The sequence below is a fragment of the Orcinus orca genome, chromosome 15, assembly GCF_937001465.1.
Source record: "Orcinus orca chromosome 15, mOrcOrc1.1, whole genome shotgun sequence".
In the NCBI taxonomy this organism is placed as follows: Eukaryota; Metazoa; Chordata; class Mammalia; order Artiodactyla; family Delphinidae; genus Orcinus; species Orcinus orca.
In genome coordinates this window covers 17,617,819-17,640,040 of record NC_064573.1, presented here as the reverse complement: position 1 = coordinate 17,640,040, position 22,222 = coordinate 17,617,819, and the positions used below count along the sequence as shown (strand labels likewise).

Below are 22,222 nucleotides of genomic sequence, written 5' to 3'. Positions count from 1 at the left end.
TTGTCCTATAAACCCATTAGTGAGATTACAAAGGAAAAACAAAGCCAGGGAATGAATATATTGTCTATCTTTTTAACACAACTGACTGTTGGTCACCAGCATAGCACGAGTTTTTTCCTTGGTTACCATTCATTCATTCACTCATTCACCAAATATTTGGGAGGCAGATAAGCAAGCATAATAAGTAATTAACATCTATTGAGCTTGTTTAACCTTCTAGACATCCACGAGGTTATTATGCCTATTTCGTATGTGGGGATATTGAGGAGAAAAAAGAGAAAAAGCAAGATGCCCCAGATGACACTAACAGTGTGCAGTGGAGGAACCAGGATCCGAATACATGCCTCTCTGAATGCAGAACTTACGTCCACCACTCTTTGCCGCCCACACGAGTGTACATTCATTCTCTCCCCTGTACAGGAATGTTGCACAAGGTCAGACTTCCCCTAGTTAAGTAGCCGAGTTCCTCCTCTGGCCCTGTGCATCGGGGCCAACAGCCAAGATCGGGGTCAGAGGAAAACAGTAACCAAGTCCCAGAGCTAACACTTTCCAGGAGTCTGCACCGAGTCTCGGGAGCAGAAGACTAAATCTGCAACATCCTGGTCACAGGACACAAACACCTAGACTTGCCATTTCATCCATCCCTCCATCTTGGTCCTCCCAGCATGGGACTCCGAGGCGAGAAGAAAGCCTAGACAAGCCTTCCCATAACAAAAATGGCCGCCATACACTCCCTGCCCGCAGCTGACATGGTAGCCTCCGTTTGGTCTCCATGGTAACGCAGGCCGCTCTTTTCGAGCCGGCCTAGGCCAGGCTTGTAGGGAAATGAGGGGAGTTTCCCTCCCCCTCATTTTTGCGACAGTTGCCGGGAAAGTCACGGCAGTTGGCTGGTGTCAGCTGATTTACTGCAGCGGCGGTGGCGGTGGCGGCGGCAACGGCAGCTTGCAGCCTCTCTGGAGAGACGGAGGCTGGGCTGGGGTTACAGTCCAAAGTTTTCCCACGAGGATTTGCCCACCCCACCTCCTCTCTGGATACGTCCTCGCCTTGTCCTCGTTGCCAGGACGCCTGCAGGTGGTGGGACAGAACACATCGAGGCATAAGATGAAGCTGTGACAGGTAAAGGGCTTTCGAGCTTCCCCGGGGCGGGGGGGACCCCAGCGCGGAATGTGCCCTCAACGTGAAGGTCAGAGGCCGGGGTTCAAGGGTCACAGCTCCGCTCCAACTGGGGACGGTGCCAGCTGTCAGAGCGCAGCTGCTGGAAGCTCTGGTCTGTGCGGCGCCTGCAGGTTCAGGCCCACGACTAGGCGCCTGTGCCTGGAGCGTGGGTCCTGCCAGGGGTCTCTGGGACTCCTTGGCCTAGTGAGTGACATTTGCTACTGGTGATACTGGCTTTGGTCTTGAGATGGGAGCGCCTTGCCCGCAGTGGCAATCTAAACGGGGTGAGATGCTTAATGTTGATGGGTGGGTGGTTCTTAACAGTGCTTTTGGGAAATGCTGTGCTTGCTTTTGGGGTACACATAGCCTCTCCTGGTACTCTTTAGTTTGCCCTTGCCTAAGGTACTGAGACGTCTGTTAGTACACCTGCCCGCTCTCATCCCTTTGCCCTAAGAGGATTCCTGCTATGCCTGCTCCCTTACTAGTGGGTCCCAGCGTTCTGAAACTATGTTTGGAGATAGCAATACACTGCCTTGGATTCAAAAATTGCGTTTATGTTTTGATTCACTTGCTGTGTCAGTTTCTCAGGTCCTAGAATTTGAAACTATGGCAGCTACAGTTGCATCACAGACAGCACTGGAATTGTTGTTGCTGCTGATTTTAGGGTTCAGTGAGAGCTACGGCTTGCTTTTGCATTAGCATTTGCCAGGAGCCAAAAAAGGCAAGCTGTGACTCTTTCCGACGTTTATTGTTTAGGGCTTTATGGGCAGGATGTCAAGAATTGCCTGCTATATGAGAGAAATTGATTGAGTTTTTGAAATATACACACACACTTCTTTATAAGTAATTTGTGACAGTATGGAGGTGGAGGACAGCTTAAAAGTGAAAATAATGTGTTGAAATGCCTTTATTATTTCAAATCGGGCAAACAGAACAGTATAAATACGTAGTAAATGCCTTGTTAATTTCCTTTTTTTAAAAAATGTATTTTATTAAGGGACTTCCCTGGTGGTCCAATGGTTAAGACTCCCTGTTTCCACTGGAGGGGGCGCGGGTTCGATCCCTGGTCGGGGAACTAAGGTCCTGCATGCCGCGCGGTGCGACCAGAAAAAAAAAATTTTTTTTATTGAAGTACAGTTGATTTATAATGTTGTGTTAGTTTCTGGTGTACAGCAAAGTGATTCAGTTGTACATATATATAATAGTTTGCATTTGCTAATCCCAAATTCCCAATCTATCCCTCCCCCCACCCTCCCTCTGTGCAATCACAAGTCTATTCTCTATGTTTGTGAGTCTGTATCTGCTTTGTAGATAAGTTCATTTGTGTCATATTTTAGATTCCACACATGCCTTGTTAACTTTCAGAGATTGTGAGAAATTCATTTAAGTGTCTATCTTTATTTTAAATTTTGTTAATTTTCAGAGATTGTTAATTTTCAGAGATTATTGTGAGAAATTCATTTAAGTGTCTATCTTTATTTTAAAAATGCTTCAAACCCTACTTAACAGCAAGACCGGAGTGTACACTTTGTTTTTTCTTATTGCCACCTGTAGCTAAATTTTAAAAGATCTTGATAATTGGATAACTCAAAGGGACTGGGCTTTGCCTTGTTTGAATACCACTGTGGGAACTTAAATTTTGAGATAGTTAGCCTTTTCTTTTTTTTTTTTTTTTAATAGGGGGGAATACCAACCTTTATTTACACTTGGGTTCAAGTTCAGAGCCTTCTTAGTATAGCGAAGTGGTAAAAAGCACAGATCCTGGGACTAAGGTTCATATTCCAACACAGAATAATAAGTAAGTGATAACTGGCAAATGTTACCCACAGTCTCTTCAGTAAAGTGGGGAGAGCATCACCCCAGCTTCTAGCAGCTATCATGGCTGCCTCTGCCCCAGTGTCCACCCTGGGTACTCCACCTCAGAGGCAGCTCAGCTAAGAGAGTGTGGGCTCTGCAGGTCTCAGCTCAGTGATTAGGGTGGGACTCAGTGAGTTACTGAACCTCGGAGGTAGCCCCTCACTCCAAGACATTTCACCAAAGGCAAGAAACAGGAACGTGGACTGGTTCAAGGACTGAGTGAGATCTTACAATTTCCTTTGGTTTTCATTTGGATATAAGCTATGTTTTGAGGCAGAGGAAGCGAGGTGGTCTATCTGTGTGACAGGCTTAGCATCGCAGACTCTAAAGGTAGCGAGCTGGTTTTGTGCCTTTGCCATTGGAAGGTAGGGTGACATTTAGCCTTAGTGGTGTCCTCTATGTTAGGTGAGTCCTTAAAGTTTGTTTTGTACCTCAAATGCAGAGGATTGAGTTAATTTTTTCAATTCAGTCATCATCATTGGGCTGTTCAACGTGTATCTCCGGTTTTTTTCCATTCATTGTCTTTTACATCCAGTTTCCACTCCCTTCCCTTGCCCACCAACCCATAGACAGCCATTCTGACATGTAGGATGTGTATCCTTCTGTTGGTATGTTATTAAATGTGTGTTGTTCTGGGTGCCCACATTTTATATAAATTTATTTAATTATTTGTTTATTTTATTTTTGGCTACATTGGGTCTTTGTTGCTGCGCCAGGGCCCTCTCCGCCACGGCGAGCGGGGGGTGGGGGGGCTACTCTTCATTGCGGTGCGCGGGCTTCTCATTGCGGTGGCCTTTCCTGCTGTGAAGCGTGGGCTCCATGTGCGCGGGCCTCAGTAGTTGTGGCTGGCAGCCTCTAGAGCACAGACTCAGCAGTTCTGTTGCATGGGCCTAGTGGCTCTGCGGCATGTGGGACCGTCCCGGACCAGGGCTTGAACCTGTGTCCCCTGCACTGGCAGACCGACTCCCAACCACTGCGCCACCAGGGAAGTCCCCCTGGGAACCCAAATTTTAAATTTATAGAGATGATATCATGCATGATCTCATTAAAGGTTTTTCTCTCCCTACTCTCTACTATTTAAGGATCTATTTGTGTTGCTGTCCATTGCTTCTAACTGATACACAGTACTTCAGAATTTCCATCTACTACAGTTTATATGCCAACTGTCCTATTTGTGGATACCCATGTAACGTTCATTTTCCTACCACTTTAGGCAATACTGTGATAAACATACCTTTTGGACCTCTGTGATGCTTTCTTTGAGATACATATCCAGCAATGTGATTTCTGGATCATAGAGTTTTCATATATTTTATTGAAGGATTGCCAGGTTGTGTTCCAGAACAAGCTGCTGTGGTCTCTACACCTGCAGGTGGTTCAGGAAAGTTTCTGTATCCTTGTAACCCCACCAATGCTTAGTGTTATCCAGCCCCCTGCTTTTTCCAGACGAATGGATGCAAAGTGAAATCTCATTTTAAATTACATTTCACTATTACTCATGAGTTTGAGCCTTTCTTCATGGGCATTTTATCTTTTTGGGTTTTCCCTTTTGTAAAATTGTTTATTCCTTTACCCATTTTTATTCTGAGGTTTCATGCCTTGTTGACCTTCACAAGCTCCTTGTATTTCCTAGATACTAGTCCTTTAAATATTGTATCTGTTCCTATTCTGTCATTTGTCTATAACTTTTTTTTACGATGTCCTTCATTGAACAGAAATTTTCTACTTGATATAATCAAATTAAAATTTTTTTGCCTATGGTTTGTGTTTTGGGGGTTTTGTTTAAGAAATCTTTCCCCAATTCTGTGTCACAAAGTTACCTATTTTATGTACTACTAACTTTATAGTTTTCCTTTAAATTTATAGGTATTGAATACATCCAGAGTGTCTTTTTACATGTCACAAGGCAGAGATCCAGTTTATTTTCCATACAGTGTGCCAGTTTTCCTAGTGTCATTCTCTCCTTTTCCCACAGATAAGTGGTACCACACTTACTGTATATTAACCTCTCATAGAAGCTCTGAAAACTGCCTTCTGTTCCTTTGGCTTATTTGTTTGCTCTTGCTCTAATATCATGCTGTTTTAGTACTGTGGCTTTGTATGGTTATTTTTTCCTACATGAGTAAGTTTTCCTATTTATTTTGTTTTAGCTTTATTTTGAAATAATTATAGATTAAAGAAGTTGCAAAACTAGTACAGAGAGGTCTGGGTTCCCCAATGGTTACATTTCATATAACTTCACCCAATTTCCCTCAACTGTTACATTTTATACAACTATGGTGAAATAGCAAAACCAAGAAATTGACATTGGTACAATACCTGTATATAGTTCTATGCCATTTTATCACCTGTGTAGGTAGATACCTGTAACTACCACTGCAGTCAAGATACAGAACTACTCTATCTCCCCTAAGACCTCCTTTGTGCCACCCCTTTCAAGTCAGTTCCGTCTCCCTTCCTCTATTATCTCTAACCCCTGTTCACTAGTCAATTTTCCATCTATACTTTGATCATTACAGGTGTGCTGTATAAATGGAATTAGACAGCATGTGACTTTTTGAGATTGAGACTCATCTGAATTGTTGGGTGAGACAATTTTTGAGACTCATCTAAACAGTTGTGTAATTTGGGTAGTATTCCATGGTATGTATGTACCACAGTTTGTTTAAACATTCACTGGGACATTGGGGCTGTTTTCAGTTTTTTGCTATTACAAATAAAGCTGCCTATGGACATGCTTGTACAGTTTCTTTTTGTGGATATATTTTTTCACGTCTTCTGGGATAAATGCCTAGGAATGTGATTGCTAGGTGGTATGGTGAGTGTACGTTTAGCTTTTGAAGAACTTGCCAAACTGTTTTCCAGAGTGGCTGCACCATTGTACATTCCCACCAGCAATGTATGAGAGATTGAGTTTCTTTGCATCCTCGCCAGCATTTGGTAATTGTCACTATAATTCACTGTGGTCTTAATCTATGTTTCCCAAATGGCTAATGATGTTAAATTTCTGGTAAGGCAAGTTTTCCATTCTTTTTCCATTTTCAAAGTTGGCTTAGCTATTTGTGGATTTTTATTCTTTTCTATATATTTTGGAGCTACAGTTTCTAAAGACAGCACAACTAGAATTTTGATTTAGTATGCATTGAATTTATAGGTTTATTTTGGGGACAATTGACATTTTTATAATACTAGATCACGCTATCCAAGAGCATGGAATGGCTTTCCATTTATGACTGAGCAGGAAGAAATTCTTTGCAGTTTTAAAAAATATTGTTAATAGATACTAATTTAAAGTAGATTATTGCTGATAGAAGAAAATGCTACTGATTTTCATATATTGATATTCTACCTTTGTGTGTGTGTGTTCTACTAGACAGAGATCAAAATCCATAGTATAAATCTTGAAATAGTTTTGGTACTTGTAGAGTTAGGCCTGGAACTAGGTAGTGCTTTTATTCCTGGTTTATCTGTTACATTTCTCTGTGACACTGTTTTGTTTGTTGCGATGGATAAACTCAATGATTAGAGTATGGGGGTTTATAGGTTCTAGTCCCATTTTGTCCATTCATTGTTGCACTTTACAGAGAGTTCGTAATCTTACATATATGCATGCCAGTGATCGTGGGCAAAACCAACTGAGAGCTTATGTATGGCTCAGTGAGATCCTGTCATCAATAAGAGGATACCTTACCTTTCTACTTATAGATACTATGATTGTGATGTTAACTTAGAATTCGAACTCTGTGCACATTCATTTGCCTTGATCTGTATCTGATACTTAAAGCCACTTTGCTAATAAGAGCACAAAAGATATTATTGGAAGAAGTCCTACACCATGACTGCATTCAGAAAGTCCTGTCCAAGTGGAATTTTTTTGTTTTCTCTTAAGTAACGTATACACGATATTCATAAAATAGTAAATATTCTAAATAAAATTAGGCATCTTTTCCAAAATGTGTTGGTGATGTTTAATGAAAATGTAGGTTTTTTGGGCTGATGGTTTCTTGTGTTAGTAGTCGTCAAAAAATGTTGGAACAATAAAGTGTTAGGGCCCTGGTCAGTTCAGGGCGGAGAAAATTTCTGAAGTACTGGGAGTTATTCTGTAGACTCTTGTAGAATAGAAAACTACTGGAAAGACGTGGCTTTTTAACCACTGCCTCCCATTCAGTTAGCAATTGTAATTTATGACCCTTCAAACTCACTGAAAACATTTTACTAGTGTTTTGCACATACATATTTCTCTCTGAATGTTGGTAGTTAGTATATGTCAATGATAACAGATTGATAGAATGTGCCAGTTACCTTCTGTTCTCACATTCAAGTTGTTTATTTGGCTGTCTTCCTTAAGGGCTCTTCTTTTTTCTAAACATTTCAAATACAAACAAACAGTAAAAAACCACCATTAATGGGAATGAAAAGTTCGCTCTAATGCAATATCAGTTTACTTAGTTTGAAACAGTTTTGTGATTCACTAACAGGCCTTGGTGAGTGTGGTAGCGATTAGTTAAAGTAAACCATGTTAGGTGATTTGCTGCATAGGTCCTAAGACATGTCTTGTTGTGTATGTGTCACAGAGTAAAAGAGGCTAGAATATAGGTGCAACCTGCAGCTGGGGAAAAGCAATTAGTACATTAACAGGGAGTTGATTAAGGAGACTTGTATTAATTGTTGGCACTATTATAGAAAAATTCATTGAAAAGAAACTCTGAAATCCGAAGCATGTAAAATCAAGATGTATTTTAATTTGTTGATGGGTACAACATTTTTAAAGCCAAGCAAATGAACGTCATTCATTACTTTGTTCATTTATTCAGTAAATATTTGGATACCTCATATGTGGCAGAAATTCTAGGTGCTGGGAATACAGTATAGAACAAAACAAAAATCACCACCTTCTTGGAGCTTGTGTTATAGTGGCAGATTCAGACAGGCTATAAATAAGTATGGCACTTGGTATGTTAAATGACTGTAAGTGCTCTGGAGAAGTATAATAAAATACCATGGGAGTGGTGGAGTTTGCAATTTATGCTGGTCAGGAAAGGCCTCACTGAGAAGATGACATTTTAGCAGAGACCTAAAGTGGTTGAAGGAGCTCTAAAGATGGACTTGCCATTACTTGAGATGCGGAAGACTGTGGGAGGGGCAGATTTGGGGAAGAAGACCAGAGACTCACTTTTGAACATGTCACGTTTGAGAAGCTTATTAGCTATCCAGATGGAAATGTTGAGTAGGAAACTGCATATGTGGAATCAGAAGAGAGCCACCAGCTAGAAATTGGGAAATTGTTAATGTATAGGTGGTATTTAAAGCTGCGAGGCTTGGTGAGATCACTGAGGGAGGGAGGGAGGGAGTACTGCCAGAGGAGAGAAGTCCAAGGACTAAGCTCTGGGTATGCCAATATTTAAAGGTCAGAAAATGAGGAAAAATAGAGACTAAAGCCATAGACTTTAGCCTGCTACTAAAGGTAGCAGGAAAGTGTGAAGACTTGGGGGCCAAGTGAAAAAGTGTTTCAAGGAGGAGGAAGTATGAACTATGTCAAATGCTGTTGGTAGGTCAAGACAGATGCGGATTATGACTTGACACTGGGTTTAGCAATGGGGAGGTTTTGGTGACCTTGTCAAGAGCATTTGTGTGACAGGTGGAAACTTTTCTATGATCTATGCATTGATATAAGGAGGGGGATAATGTTACAAATGAGGACATTCTGATTTGGAAAGAGGTACATATTTCCTTAAGGTTACAGTTAATAAATGGGGGAGCTGGGTCTGCCCTAGTTAGTGTGAGTCTCAAATCTTCATACTTACTCAACACAGCTTACTGATCCCCATATTGTGACAGTTCATCTTCTATTTGGGAAAGCATGTTTGTTTTTTCTTCTGGGTATTTTAATTTATGAACAATGAGAAGCTTCAGTGCTCAGTTTAGAGTTTTGATGACAGTGTGAGGGAAAGCAGTAGGAATGGTTGGGGATGGAGGTGAGATTAGAGGTGGTTCGGGAGATAAGGTTGAAGTTGGTTCTACCAGATGGGATCTGTTTACCTAAAATGTAGGGGCTTGGTGGGCATAGTTTGCTTTTAGGTTAATCAGTAACTCTTGAAACTGAGGCAGGTTGGTGATGGATAGAGCATAGGTAGCTGCAGACATTTAAAACGTGATTCATATGCCTCAAAATCTATGAATCATTTTTAAAATTGTGATTTATTTTTGACCAGATAGCTCTACAGTTCTTCAAAACCCAGCTCTTGCTTGCTCAGGGCTGTCTTAGCAATGAGAAGTAAGTGTAGTCTTCTGTTGCCATCTGCTCATGCCACATGTTCTTTTGAAACAGAATACTGGAACTTCCTTTAGCAAAGCCATCCTAAAGTGTCAAGTTCACTGGGAGGAGATTTCTTGCCACTCAAATAAGAGAGGATTATCTTGTCAACTTAGCGACAAGCTTGGTGTTCAGAAGGTGGTGTCCCTCACAGCTGTTTAATTCCAGACACCCTTTGCTCTGAGGAAGCAAGTCAGTTAATTCCTTCATGCATTTTATGATCTAGCTATCTCATTGCATTATAATAAACAGTCTTCATTACCTGATTCAGTGTTTTCTAAGTCTTCAATGAGTTGATAGCAAAGGCACAAGCACAAAGAAAATTCATAATATTAATGACTACTTCCTTCATCAAACCATGAATTTGACTTGAACACACTTTTTTGACAAACGATGTAGGGATGTTCTGAGAATTTGAATAAACCATTAAAGATTTCTTTCTTCATTCATTGCAATGGTGGCAGTAGGTTTAGTTATTTAGTCTGTAGTCCCTGCTTTTCATAATCCCCATTGGTAGGTGGGTAGTGGAGGCCTGCTTGCTCTTGTTCATGTGTGCCTGTTCTCATGAGAGAGAATTTGAGTTTGTTTTTGTCTGCAGGTCTCAGAGGGCCTGCCTTGGGGCGCAGGAAGCAAACAGACCAAGACAGTATTGACTCTCTGGTGAAAATGCCTGTATTCCTGGGCTAGAAATACATCTTGCTTTTGCATTTGAGCATTAGAAAGGCAATATAGAGAAATGAACATTGATCTGATACTAGATTTTTCATATGTAATCTTTTTTTATAGCTTTTAGAAATCACATGGGATACCAGTATCCCATGAGATTTTGCGAACAGTATGGTCTTATCAGAGTATCACTCCATAGGTTATTCATGGTTTTAAAGGGGAAAATAGCCTTAGTCAAGTGGTCATAGGTGGCATCACTGATAGTGGGACAGTGTAATGTTACGTCTCCTGTGGTGATGCAGTGTGAAGTGTACATCACCTATGAAGGATACTTGCCAAACATGTTTCACTTGAGTTCGATGATGCCTTTAGATCCAACTTCCAGTTTATAGGAAGAAGAGGAGATAGATGAACATGTGATAAATGACATTGTAAATAAAATCAGACAAATCTAAAATCTGGAACATTCTACAAGCAATTGGTTTTGTTTATTTAAAGTTAATACGAAGAGTGAAAGTTAATATGAAAAATGAAGTAGGACTCTTCTAGAACTAAAGAGTAAAGAGGCATCACAACCAAATGCAGTCAGTAAAACTTGAATATTTTACTTACTGGTTTTAAAAAAATTATAAAAGATATTTTTTAGACAGTCAAAGTAATTTGAATATGGACTGGATTTTAGATACTATTAGAGGATTATTATGGTATTGATAATGGTGATTGTGATAATGGCATTGTGTTTATGAAGGAAAATGTTCTTATTTTTAAGCTTGGTATTTAGGGGTGAATTGTCATGATATGTGTAGGTTATTTTCAAATGGCTCAGCAAAAAAAAATCTCTCTCTTTATATACACATGTATTGACAAAGGAAATTTGACAAAATATTATTTATGGAGTGATCTTGAGTGATCTTTATACTATTTTCAAACTTTTTGTATATTCAGCATTTTTTGTAATAAAACGTTGGGGAGAATCACAAGGGGAAAAGTAAATATCATCTTAAGCCTTTTATTAAAAGAACAATCAAATTTCAAAAATATTCCCTTGGGGGACTTCCCTGGCAGTCCAGTGGTTAAGACTCTGCACTTCCACTGCAGGGAACACAGGTTCTATCCCTGGTCCGGGAACTAGGATCCCGCATGTCACACGGTGCAGCCACAAAAAAGGATTAATCTCCAAAACATACAAGCAACTCATGCAGCTCAATATCAAAAAAACAAACAACCCAATCCAAAAATGGGCAGAAGACCTAAATAGACATTTCTCCAAAGAAGATATACAGATTGCCAACAAACACATGAAAGGATGCTCAACATCATTAATCATTAGAGAAATGCAAATCAAAACTACAATGAGATATCATCTCACACCGGTCAGAATGGCCATCATCAAAAAATCTAGAAACAGTAAATGCTGGAGAGGGTGTGGAGAAAAGGGAACACTCTTGCACTGCTGGTGGGAATGTAAATTGATACAGTCACTGTGGAAAACAGTATGGAAGTTCTTTAAAAAACTACAAATAGAACTACCATACGACCCAACAATCCCACTACTGGGCATATACCCTGAGCAAACCATAATTCAAAATGTTCATTTCAGCTCTATCTACAATAGCCAGGAGATGGAAACAACCTGAGTGTCCATCATTGGATGAATGGATAAAGAAGATGTGGCACATATATACAATGGAATATTACTCAGCCATAAAAAGAAATGAAATTGAGTTATTTGTAGTGAGGTGGATGGACCTAGGGTCTGTCATATAGAGTGAAGTAAGTCAGAAAGAGAAAAACAAATACCGTATGCTAACACATATATATGGAATCTAAGAAAAAAAAAAAAGGTCATGAAGAACCTAGGGGTAAGACGGGAATAAAGACACAGACCTACTAGAGAATGGACTTGAGGATATGGGGGGGGAAGGGTAAGCTGTGACAAAGTGAGAGAGTGGCATGGAAATATATACACTACCAAATGTAAGGTAGATAGCTAGTGGGAAGCAGCCGCATAGCACAGGGAGATCAGCTCGGTGCTTTGTGACCACCTAGAGGGGTGGGATAGGGAGGGTGGGAGGGAGGGAGACGCAAGAGGGAAGAGATATGGGAACATGTGTATATGTATAACTGATTCACTTCGTTATAAAGCAGAAACTAACACACCATTGTAAAGCAATTATACTCCAATAAAGATGTTAAAAAAAAATAAAGAGCTCATCTCCACTTTTGTAGAGCAGAAGGGTGAATTTGGAGCTGAGAAACAATAAATTGATAACTGGCACTGTGAAGGTCTTTTGATGACACTTGTATCAATTTTCATCTGAAAGTTTCACCCCCATTCTTGATAAAAATTTTGCTGGGTGTACAATTTATTTTTTCCTCAGCACTTGAAAATATCATTCCACGGTCTTTTGGCTTTAATTGAGAAGTCAGCTGTCAAAAAAAAAAAAATTCCCTTGGGAGTTCTGTGGTTGCCTAGTGGTTAGTATTCTAGGCTTTTACTGCTGTGTCATTCTATCCCTGATAGGGGAACTGAGATTCCACAGGCCGCTGCAAGGTGCAGCCAAAAAGAAAAAAAAAAAAAGTCCAAATCTAGTGACAAACAGGGATGAAAGATCCTCCCTTGTTCCTTGAAGTTTTCTTAGAGCTTTCTAGGCCTTCACATAGCTAGGCAGAATAAAGCTGAAAAAATAGGAAGAAGATAATTGGGAGAGTACGCTGTACCAGAAACCAAAGAGAGAGGGTTGAGAATTAGCAAATGACCAGCCGTGTCAAACTAGTAGCTGTGTAAGACTGAATATAATGTAAGGACTGAGTAAGATGGTTAGAAAGAGTAGGTATCAACAGTCCATTAATGTCAAAGAATCCTCTCTTTCCTCACTTCTCTCCTAAGGCCTTGCTTCTCTCTGCAATATTGGAGAGTTCTTTCCTGGAGTATCATATTAGAGAAATGTTGACCTCTTCATGTAAAGGGAGGGCAATCTTGAGCAGCCTTAGATTAGGTGTGTTTGAAGATAGAACCTAGATTACATGAGGCCTTTTGTAGTAAGGAAATGGAAACACTATGTTTAAGACCGTGGGTTTCAAGATGTTGATTGTAATTACAGTGAGAGAAACAGAGAGATAAAATGAGAGAAAGAATGAATGAGAGAGAGAGAGAGAGAGAGAGAGAGAGAGAGCGAGCGATTACTAGATTTACAAGCAGAGGCTATTAACAAGTGAAAGTGTTTTGGACAAAAATGAGATGTGAACATGTTTGAAGGACAAAGCCTAATTTAACTGAAAGACAGATGAAATGGTAGACAATGAAAGGATAATTAAGGGAGTAAGATCCTTCAAAGAGTCCAGGAAGAATTAGATTTAGCAAAAAAGATGAGATAGTCCTTCCTCAGAAATATCTTGCTTGGCACACAGTGAAAGCTTAATAAATGCTAATTGTTATTCTCTGTTTTTTCATTCAGTAAGTACATACTGGTCACTAGTAAAAGTCTGTAACTATTCTAGGTGCTGGTAAGTCACCTCAAATCCCAGTGAAATGCAGTTTGCTTGATAATGATTAAATAACAAAGATGGTGGGCTTACGTCGATGATTTGGTTTTACTCTTCAGGGAAACAGATTTTAGTGGAATGGATGCATTTGTAAACAAATAACTACACACAAAGTGACGAGTGTTCTGCACCAGTGTGTAGAAAATCTTGTGAAAACGTGGTTGCAGGAGCAGTGAATCACAGGTTTTGGGACAGGGCACTCACAGCAGAGAGGAGCTAGTGTTGGAACAGGTTATAGGCTAAAGACAAATACTTGTTAAAGTTAAACGGTTTTTTGAAAACTCCATGTTGTGTGTGTATGTGCATCTTTAAAATAAAAGAACCTGGTGAATCACGGCCATGGATTTTATTTTATTTGTTTGTTTATTTTGGCCCTGCACATCTTGTGGGATCTTGGTTCCCCTACCAGGGATCGAGCCTGGGCCCCTTGCAGTGGAAGTGCGGCGTCCTAACTGCCGGACCACCAGAGAAGTCCCGTGGGCCATTTAATTTATTTATTAAACTGTCTTTTGGAATACAGTGAAATACCCAAAGGCCGGGGGAAAAAAACCCCTTAAGACCAAAGGATTTATCTTGAGAATCAGGATTCCCACACAATCCAGTCTCTTACTTCTCTTACTCTTCCTTTTCAGAGGTAGTTTTCATTACTGTTTTTTTTTTTTTTTAAATTTGGTATCATTACAGAATTATTCTAAACGTTTGTGTGTGTGTGTATTACAGATGTGTGTAGATACATATATATACCCCTTTTAGAACCTAAAATGGGAATGTATTTTATACACTGTACTGCACCTTTTCATCCCACTATATATTTTGGAGATTATTTCATATCTCATGCTGCAGTGTTCCATTGTAAGACTCTAATAATTTATTTAATCCCTGATTTATGGACACTAAAGTTCTTTCCATGTACCCATTAACAATTAGAGAAATTTTCAAGCACACAAAAACAGTAAGAACAATGTAATGAACACTCTTGTACTAAAAGGAACCTCAACGTTTATTTTTACAGTTTGGGTTCCCTGGCAAGCAGATTCTGAGATGGAGATTAGCACTGAGGTTTCTAAGGGAGTGCTTTTAGTCCCGACACCTGGGGAAGGAAGCAGGTTTGGCCAGAGGGAGAAGTTGAGCTGTAATGAGTCTCAGCGGAAGGAATCTCAGTTGAGCCTGGGGGTAGTTCCAAAGATGGAATGACCCTTCAGAACTATACTGAATTGATATGAGGGGGCCTGGCCTTTACTGTTTATCCCTGGATTGATCAGTTGTTGGATGTGGACTGTCCTACTGGAAGGCGGCAAGGTGTCTCCCTTTGGCTGGGGCAGTTGTTAGTGGGGGCTGACAGCCCAGTGCTCTCAGTGGCTGGGGTAATAAGTCCTTTATTCCCGAGGTGCATCTGGATGAGTACCACCCATCACACTTATGTTCCTGTTTCATCTTCATCCCTTCCAATACCTCTTACCCCCTCTTCCCCTCCACCATCTCCCACATGCCAGACCCCAGACATCAGATCATTTCATCCCTAAATACTACAGTTCTACTTACCTTTGAGTAATGTGTTTTAGTAAAATCTTGATTAACCAGATTGACTGGAGAATGAAGTTTTCTGGTAAATGGTATTTTGTGGTAAATGCAGACAACATAGAATAAGGAAGGGTATTTACTTCATTAGGAATCAGGAGGTCTCTGTGTGCCTCTGAGCTCTGAGATGAGTTTGCAGTGTAATTTTGAGAGAGTTGCTGAAGGACCTAAATGTGGCGGGTGGGAGGAGGGGCTCAGCGGCCCCTTCCCATAGTGAGTAGTTATGTTTAGGCAAAACTTTGTAGTCTTCTTTCCCTTTTATGGCAGATTTTGATAAAACTGCGAAACAGGGTTTAATTTTCTTTTCTATCAACTTTGAATTTGGAAAATGTGAGCAACTAAGCTCTTCTGTGCCTATTTAAATTAAGGGAAAAAAAATCCACTAAGGGGATTGCCGCTCACAGAACCTGAGAATAAAACCTCTTAAAGTGGGGTTTGCTCCAGGGGCTGCTAGATAGGTTTACCATTCTGGCTCCCCCAGGCTTGGAGTCAGCGCTGATGTTACAGTTTCACAGTCCAGTCACCAACACCTTCCTTGCCTCTTACCCTGGAGCCAGTCTGTTCTTGGTAACAGTGAGAAGTCCGTGTTCCCACTTTAGTGACACCTGGGTTGTTTGTTAAATTATCTTTAAGGAGGAAGGGCCCCATTGAAGGGTAAACTTGTAATAAATTGGAATTTCAAATATTATGTACTTGTGTTTATAAAGAATAAATAAATAAATATCCACTCAAATAGATCTCTATAAGATGGTAACGAGCTATATACTTCTCTCCATTTCTATATTAGGAAGGCAGTTTTTTTTTTTTTTTTTTTGGTCAGTTACAAAAGCCTTTCTTTTACAACTGCTTAAATATCAAAAACAAAAGCAAAACAGCAGGAGGTTGACCCATATTTCATCAACTTTTGCAATGACTTGGTTCACTGATACAGGCAAAGGGTGATTGGATTTTTCCCGTTCACGTGGGACGATTTTTGTTGAGTTCTCTGGTGCCATTTTGTGAACATATTTCCTGAGCTCTAATTTCTCTGAGACCAGATTATGCCTCTGTTTCTCTGTTGCCTCATTACGTTCTTATTTTCCTCTCTCCCTCCTCCCTCCTCCCCCCACCCCCATGCTTGCTTACTTTCTCTTATCACTCTGCTTCGAAAGTAATGTTGCCTAATCTGGCTCCCTGTGCACCAATGCTGAATAAAAATACGGAGACAGAGAAATGGAAGATAAGAAATAGAGAGGCTTTTTATTTTCTTTGCCAGGCAAAGGGAAGGCATAGCAGGCTAGTGCCTCAAGAACTGTGCCCCCCGCTTCCTGGGGAATTACAGGGATTCTTATAGGGGAGTTCTGATAAGGATCAAAATGGTGAAGGTCTTGCATTCTTCTTCTTGCATTATTTCAAAACAGTCATTGCTGGAGTCAGGCAACCTGGTAATTGGGTCCGTTAGCCTCTGGGTTATCGGTCTACATATGACCTCCTTTCTGAAATGCAGACAGCTACAAGGGGTTATTTGCTACAAGAGTTTATAGGCAGAGTAAAGAGTAAATACCAGGTGCAGGGTGTAAGTTACCTAAATTACACAGGATTAGGGGTGACAGGTTAGTTTTGTGAAGGACAAATCTAACTATAGACACTACAGATTAGTAACAGTTAAAATAAAACTAGGATTGATTAACTCATGCCAGTTTATGTTTCTTCTCTAGCCTGTTCACTGTTCCCTTTATTTTCCTGGTTATCAGGAGAGGAAAAACCTCATTTCTATTTTTGTTGCAACAGTAATAGTCATTCATGTCTTTTTCTTGCCTCACGCCTTACATATTTCATCAAACCCGATGATTTACTGTTCTGCTATAATGCCTTATATTTTCTTTTTCTTTCAAAACTCTCATCATTTTAGCCAGGTTCTTATCACTGCAGCCAGGCTTATTGCAGTAGCATCCCATTTGCTTTTCCTGTATACTATCTCAAATAGTCTTAGCATACTGCTTCTCTGCTTAGATGGGTATATAGTTATGGGACCGTTAAGTCTCTTTAAACTCTGGTCCTGCTCAAGACCATTGTGAAACCTTGTAGTATCTTCTTACTTCTCAAAACCTAAATTTGTAAATTCCGGTTAGGTGTATAATAATTTATCTCACATATGAGAATCTGAAATTATTGATTACTTCACTGGGCATCAGTATCATAATAATAGTGCCTATTCTTTATGTAGAGGGCGTTTAGTATTTTAAATTGTTTTCTCTTTACTTTTGTTCATGGAGTACCTTTGTGTAAAAAAACTATCGAAATCTATGTTGTGTTTTTATCAATTTGGTGTGTTGAACACCAAGTCCTATCTATTGTATATCTAAAATAGCTCTCATATTCATCTTATTATTACCATTTTCACCACTGCTACCCTTCATCATATATTTATTAAAGACGTTCCATATGGCAGACACTATGCTCCATCCACATCATATGGTGGTAAATACATCGATGTGGTTCTTGTTCTTAGGGAGCTTAAAGACTAGTAGGGGAGACAGCCATTAGACAGAGAAATCCAGAAATAGTAATGAAGTTGTGATACATTTAGGCACCATCTCTCTTACCAGCAGTACTGCAGTAGCCCCACTGGTCTTCAAACCCAGAGTTTTCTCCCTCCCTTTTGTATTGTAGCTAGAGGGATCTTTCTGAAAAGCTAATCAGATTTAAAACAGTTGACCTGTTTTCCATTGCTATCAGGTTAAACTCCAAATTCCTTGAGGTGGGTTACCAAGTTCTTATGATTTGGTGCATGTGGGCTTGTTGTTTCTTGTCTCATTCTGCCTTTGTGCTCTGAATGCCAGCCCTGCTATTTTCACTGTCCAGAAAGAACTGAGATCTCTCACCTTGGGGACTTAGAATATGTGATTCCTTGAGCCTCTTCCTAGGGTAATTACTACTCATTCTCACTCATCATTTCTTCCAAGAACCCTTCCTGAAGTATAGGTTAGGATATCCATCTTTTGTGTCTCCATTAGGTCTTGAGATTCCTCCTGTATCACACTCTGTGGTAGTTGTTTGCATGTGTGTAAGCCCCATTGTGTAGGTCAATGTGTCTATTTTATCTCCTGTTGTAATTCCATGGTATAGACACAGAATGGAAACTTGGGAAATGAGATCAGAATTTAATTTGAAAGCTGTCTTAGTATTGGGATTGGAGTTTGTAGTATTATTTCTAATAACGTCATGCAGAATTGAATTGTCATATTTGCAGATAGAATTGTTTGACAGGCATATACAGTAGTAGTACTTTTATATTGTGTCAAAAAGTCAGTGAAAGATAGTAACCTCTTGAAAAGGTACAACTTTATTAAATGTTAAGCTACAGTGCTGAAAGAAATCAGTAGATGTGGAAGCAGCATGTGAAGAATAGCAGAATCTGTGTTTTAAAAAAATTAATAGTTGCTGATCATCTGCCATGTGATGGATATTTTACTAGTTGCATTACATATATGATCTCTCTTAACCTTTATGACAGCTTTCTGAAAGGAGGGTATTATTGTCCATCTTTTACAGATGGGGAAGCTGAGACCTAGAGGGGTAACTTTTTCAAGATTGCATAGAAGAGTCAGGATTTGAATATAGTTCTTCTGACTGTAAGTTCAGTGTTTTTTCAACTATTATTTTTGTTGTTGTTTTTAACTGAAGTATGGTTTTATTTCTGTATAGAACTGAGAAATAGGTGCAATTAGGTGAAATAGAAATACATGAAATTAAGGTAACCAAAAGAGATGACTTGATTTTTTAATCTCTCAGACCCCTGCTCTTTATGATTTGATTTCTTTGACTTCAAAATGATTCAAAATTAATTTTATAACTACCTCTTGATGAGAAAACCAAGCCTCAGAAATGAGATGATATGCTCAAAGCCTGCATGGTTGGTGGCAAAATGAGGGGTAGAATCTAGAACTTCTATTATTTGACTCTAAAGCTTTTTCAGTAAAAGAGTTTTATTTAATAGCCAATGTCTAAATATAATTTTAAGTCAGATTTGATACAAACATAGATGAAAATTGAATGTTCTTAGTATTCTTCTGTTTTTAGGAGTATCTAGTCGTACAGCATATTTATTTATAACTCTAAAATTTGAAAGGTGGTATTTCCCCTTAATGTATTAGTTACAAAATATGAGTATATTGTACACAATATTTTGGAGAGTTAGTAAGAATTTTCTTCAGTTTCTATTACAGTTAATACTATATGGCACTAATCATTTATTCAGTCACTTTTGATTTGGGCCTTTTCCAGAAAAATGTGATTTTTTTTTTTTTTATCCCAATGAATCCCTAATGTCCTTGGATATAGAGCAGTGAATTTTGAATTCGATCCCCCCTCCCCCCCACCTTGGTTGGACAGAACTTCTTACCTAATTCCTCAGATAAGCAGTTGTAATAGCAGATAAGCTGATGTAGTATGATCCCCTGGAAAAGATATAGTGAAGTTCTGTAACATTATTTCCTAAGGGAGAATTGCTTTTTGGATAATTAATTTTAGGCTATGTTCTTTTATTTTATTTATTTTATTTTTTTGCGGTAAGCGGGCCTCTCACTGTTGTGGCCTCTCCCGTTGTGGAGCACAGGCTCCGGACGCGCAGGCTCAGCGGCCATGGCTCACGGGCCCAGCCGCTCCGCGGCACGTGGGATCCTCCCAGACCGGGGCACGAACCCGTGTCCCCTGCATCGGCAGGCGGACTCTCAACCACTGCGCCAGCAGGGAAACCCTAGTCTATGTTCTTTTAAAAGAACTGCTATGAGTTGAATTGTGTTCCCCTAAAATTCATATGTTGAAGTCTTAACCTCTAGTACCTGAGAATGTGCCCTTATTTGGAAGTCTTTATAAAGGTAATCAAGTTAAATGAGGTCATCGGGGTGGGCCCTAACCCAACATGGCTGTGTCCTTATAAAAAAAGGGAGAGACTTGTACATAGGAGAACACCATGTGAGCATGAAGTTGGCCTTCTACCAGCCAAGGAGAGAGGCGTGGATCAGATCTTTCCCTTCACAACCCTCAAAAGGAACTAACTGTGACACCACCTACTTTCAGACTTCTAGCTCAAGAGCTATGAGACAACAAATTCTGTTTTTTAAGCCACTCAATTTGTGGTCAGGGCAGTTTTTAGGAAACTAATACAATGTATTCCCTTATGAAGATTCTTAATTGCCCTTAATGAGAATTCTTCTCAGATTCTGATTGACTGTCAGTTCCTGATTTTCGTTAGAATGTGGATTTGTTTTAGTTTCTGGAGAAGCTGAGTTAGAGATGGATGTGTTTTCTTGTGTTTTCCAATACCTTTATCATGTTATGGGCGATTATTTTCACTTGTTTTAAGAGCTATGAAATGTATTCTTCTTCCAGGTTTCCTTGAGCTCCTTGTCACTTGAATACCAGAAATTTCTTTCCTGTTGCATCAGAACAGACACATCTCCCTGTCACACACATATTCCTTAGTGCTGAATCTGTGTATTTGCATTCTCTTCGAGCTAGGTATATGCATCGAATACGAGTGCTCAAATATCGAGATAAATATTCTTTCCAGATCTCACCATATTGTGTTAGATGCTGTGAGCTTATTTAATTGAGAGAAATCTTTGGTGATATAGCTTAAAAATGAATGCTGTCACCATGGAAGAATGAACTCCTTCCAGATTCTCTTTTTGAGAAAGTCACTGTTGGATATGTTACTCAGCCAGGAACATGCTGTACCAAATTTGTTAAAGTTGGCTCAGTGCTTTGTTTCATTTTCTGATATTAAATAGGAATATGGAAAGAACTGTTAATGTCATAGTAGTCTATGAACTGCTGAACATGATACATAAATGGTTTTAGAAATAGGAAGGGAACTTGGAATTTTTCCCAAGTTGTAGCAAACAACTTTTACCTGTAGCAAACAGATGAAGTTTTGGGGGAGGCAAATTGATGAAAGCCATGAATTCTAACAAAAAATAAAAGATGTAATATACATAGACTGCTTTTGGTAAACATTATTCATAATGTTTTACTTGCCTAATTTTCTTTCCAGGGAAAGGGATTTTAGTTTTAGTTTTATTTATTTGTTTAAAGAGTGTAAGTAGTGGATTAAAGAAAAGATTTTGCTAAAAGCAACCAGCAGTGGGGCCATGGGTATTAAACTAGTTTCTTTCATAGAAAGTGGTTACTCCTTTAAGCGTCTCTGAAAATTTCTTAGGACGATCTTAGCGTTCTAAAGAGTCTGCGTTATACGTATATCTTTTGTTGCCACGTAGAAACCAAGCCTATGAGTGACTCCTAGTGTCTCATAAAGTCTGGCAGTCTCTGTCTTATATGGAGCCCTCTCTGATTATGCCAGTTTTCATGTCTCTTGAACTTCTCTGAACTAGTATTTAAGTCTTTAATCACACAGTTTGTAACACCTAAATCTAGTTGTTTCACTAACTAGATCTTAATTTTGTCATATGAAGGAATAATTCATTATATTTGTGCTACAAACAGGGTACTCTAATATACACTGCTTAATTGATTATTCATCTCAAATTTAAACACCTTTACCAGAACTAAATTTTTATTATTCAGAAATGAGTTTAAAGTTCTTTATCCCTCAGGTTTCAGAGTTTAGAATAAAAGACGTTCGTGACTTTGAGACATAATAGGTTTGTACTAAATACGGTGAATGAGTTTCTCAGTGGGCAATATTCTTTTTAATGTTTAGGACACTGTCAAAAACTCTCAGTTTTTCTTGGACATTGCTAACTATTATTGGTTTGGAGACTTAACAAGATTTGGAGACCTCACTTGCCTTGGTAGCGTAGCAGGGTGAGTAAGACCCCGGGTTCTAAGTCAGGCTGCCTGGGTCTTGACTGGGGCTCCATTTCTTCCATTTACACTTTGCAACTCTTTATGACTCACTGTCTTTACATGTGAAAGAAGAGTGCTGATAGTACTTACCGTGTGATTTGTTGTGGGGATTAATTGAGATTTTAATTAGATTTTATATACTTTTATGTATGTGTCTGTTTTATTTATATATATAATGTTTAGAGGAATTCTTGGCACTTAGGAAGTTCAAGTTGGCTTCATAAGAAAAATGTGTAATATGTTTTAGAAGGAAATATA

At 39.3% G+C, this 22,222-nt stretch overlaps 1 protein-coding gene across 9 annotated transcripts in view; it reads left to right on the top strand.

Annotated features, from left to right (window-relative positions):
* Positions 1-885: 885 nt before the first annotated feature.
* The window catches only part of WDR7 (WD repeat domain 7), a 389,035-nt gene continuing 367,698 nt past the window's right edge, over positions 886-22,222 (top strand). For 3 of the 9 annotated variants that reach the window (XM_049698641.1, XM_049698642.1, XM_033421488.2), the window contains exons 1-2: positions 886-1,116; positions 18,650-18,729. The gene's annotated coding sequence lies outside the window, so the exon portion shown is untranslated. Of the gene's footprint in view, positions 1,117-1,192; positions 1,440-18,611; positions 18,730-22,222 lie in introns of those variants that run through there. The other 6 variants (XM_033421489.2, XM_033421491.2, XM_049698639.1 and 3 more) reach the window with 6 other exon arrangements.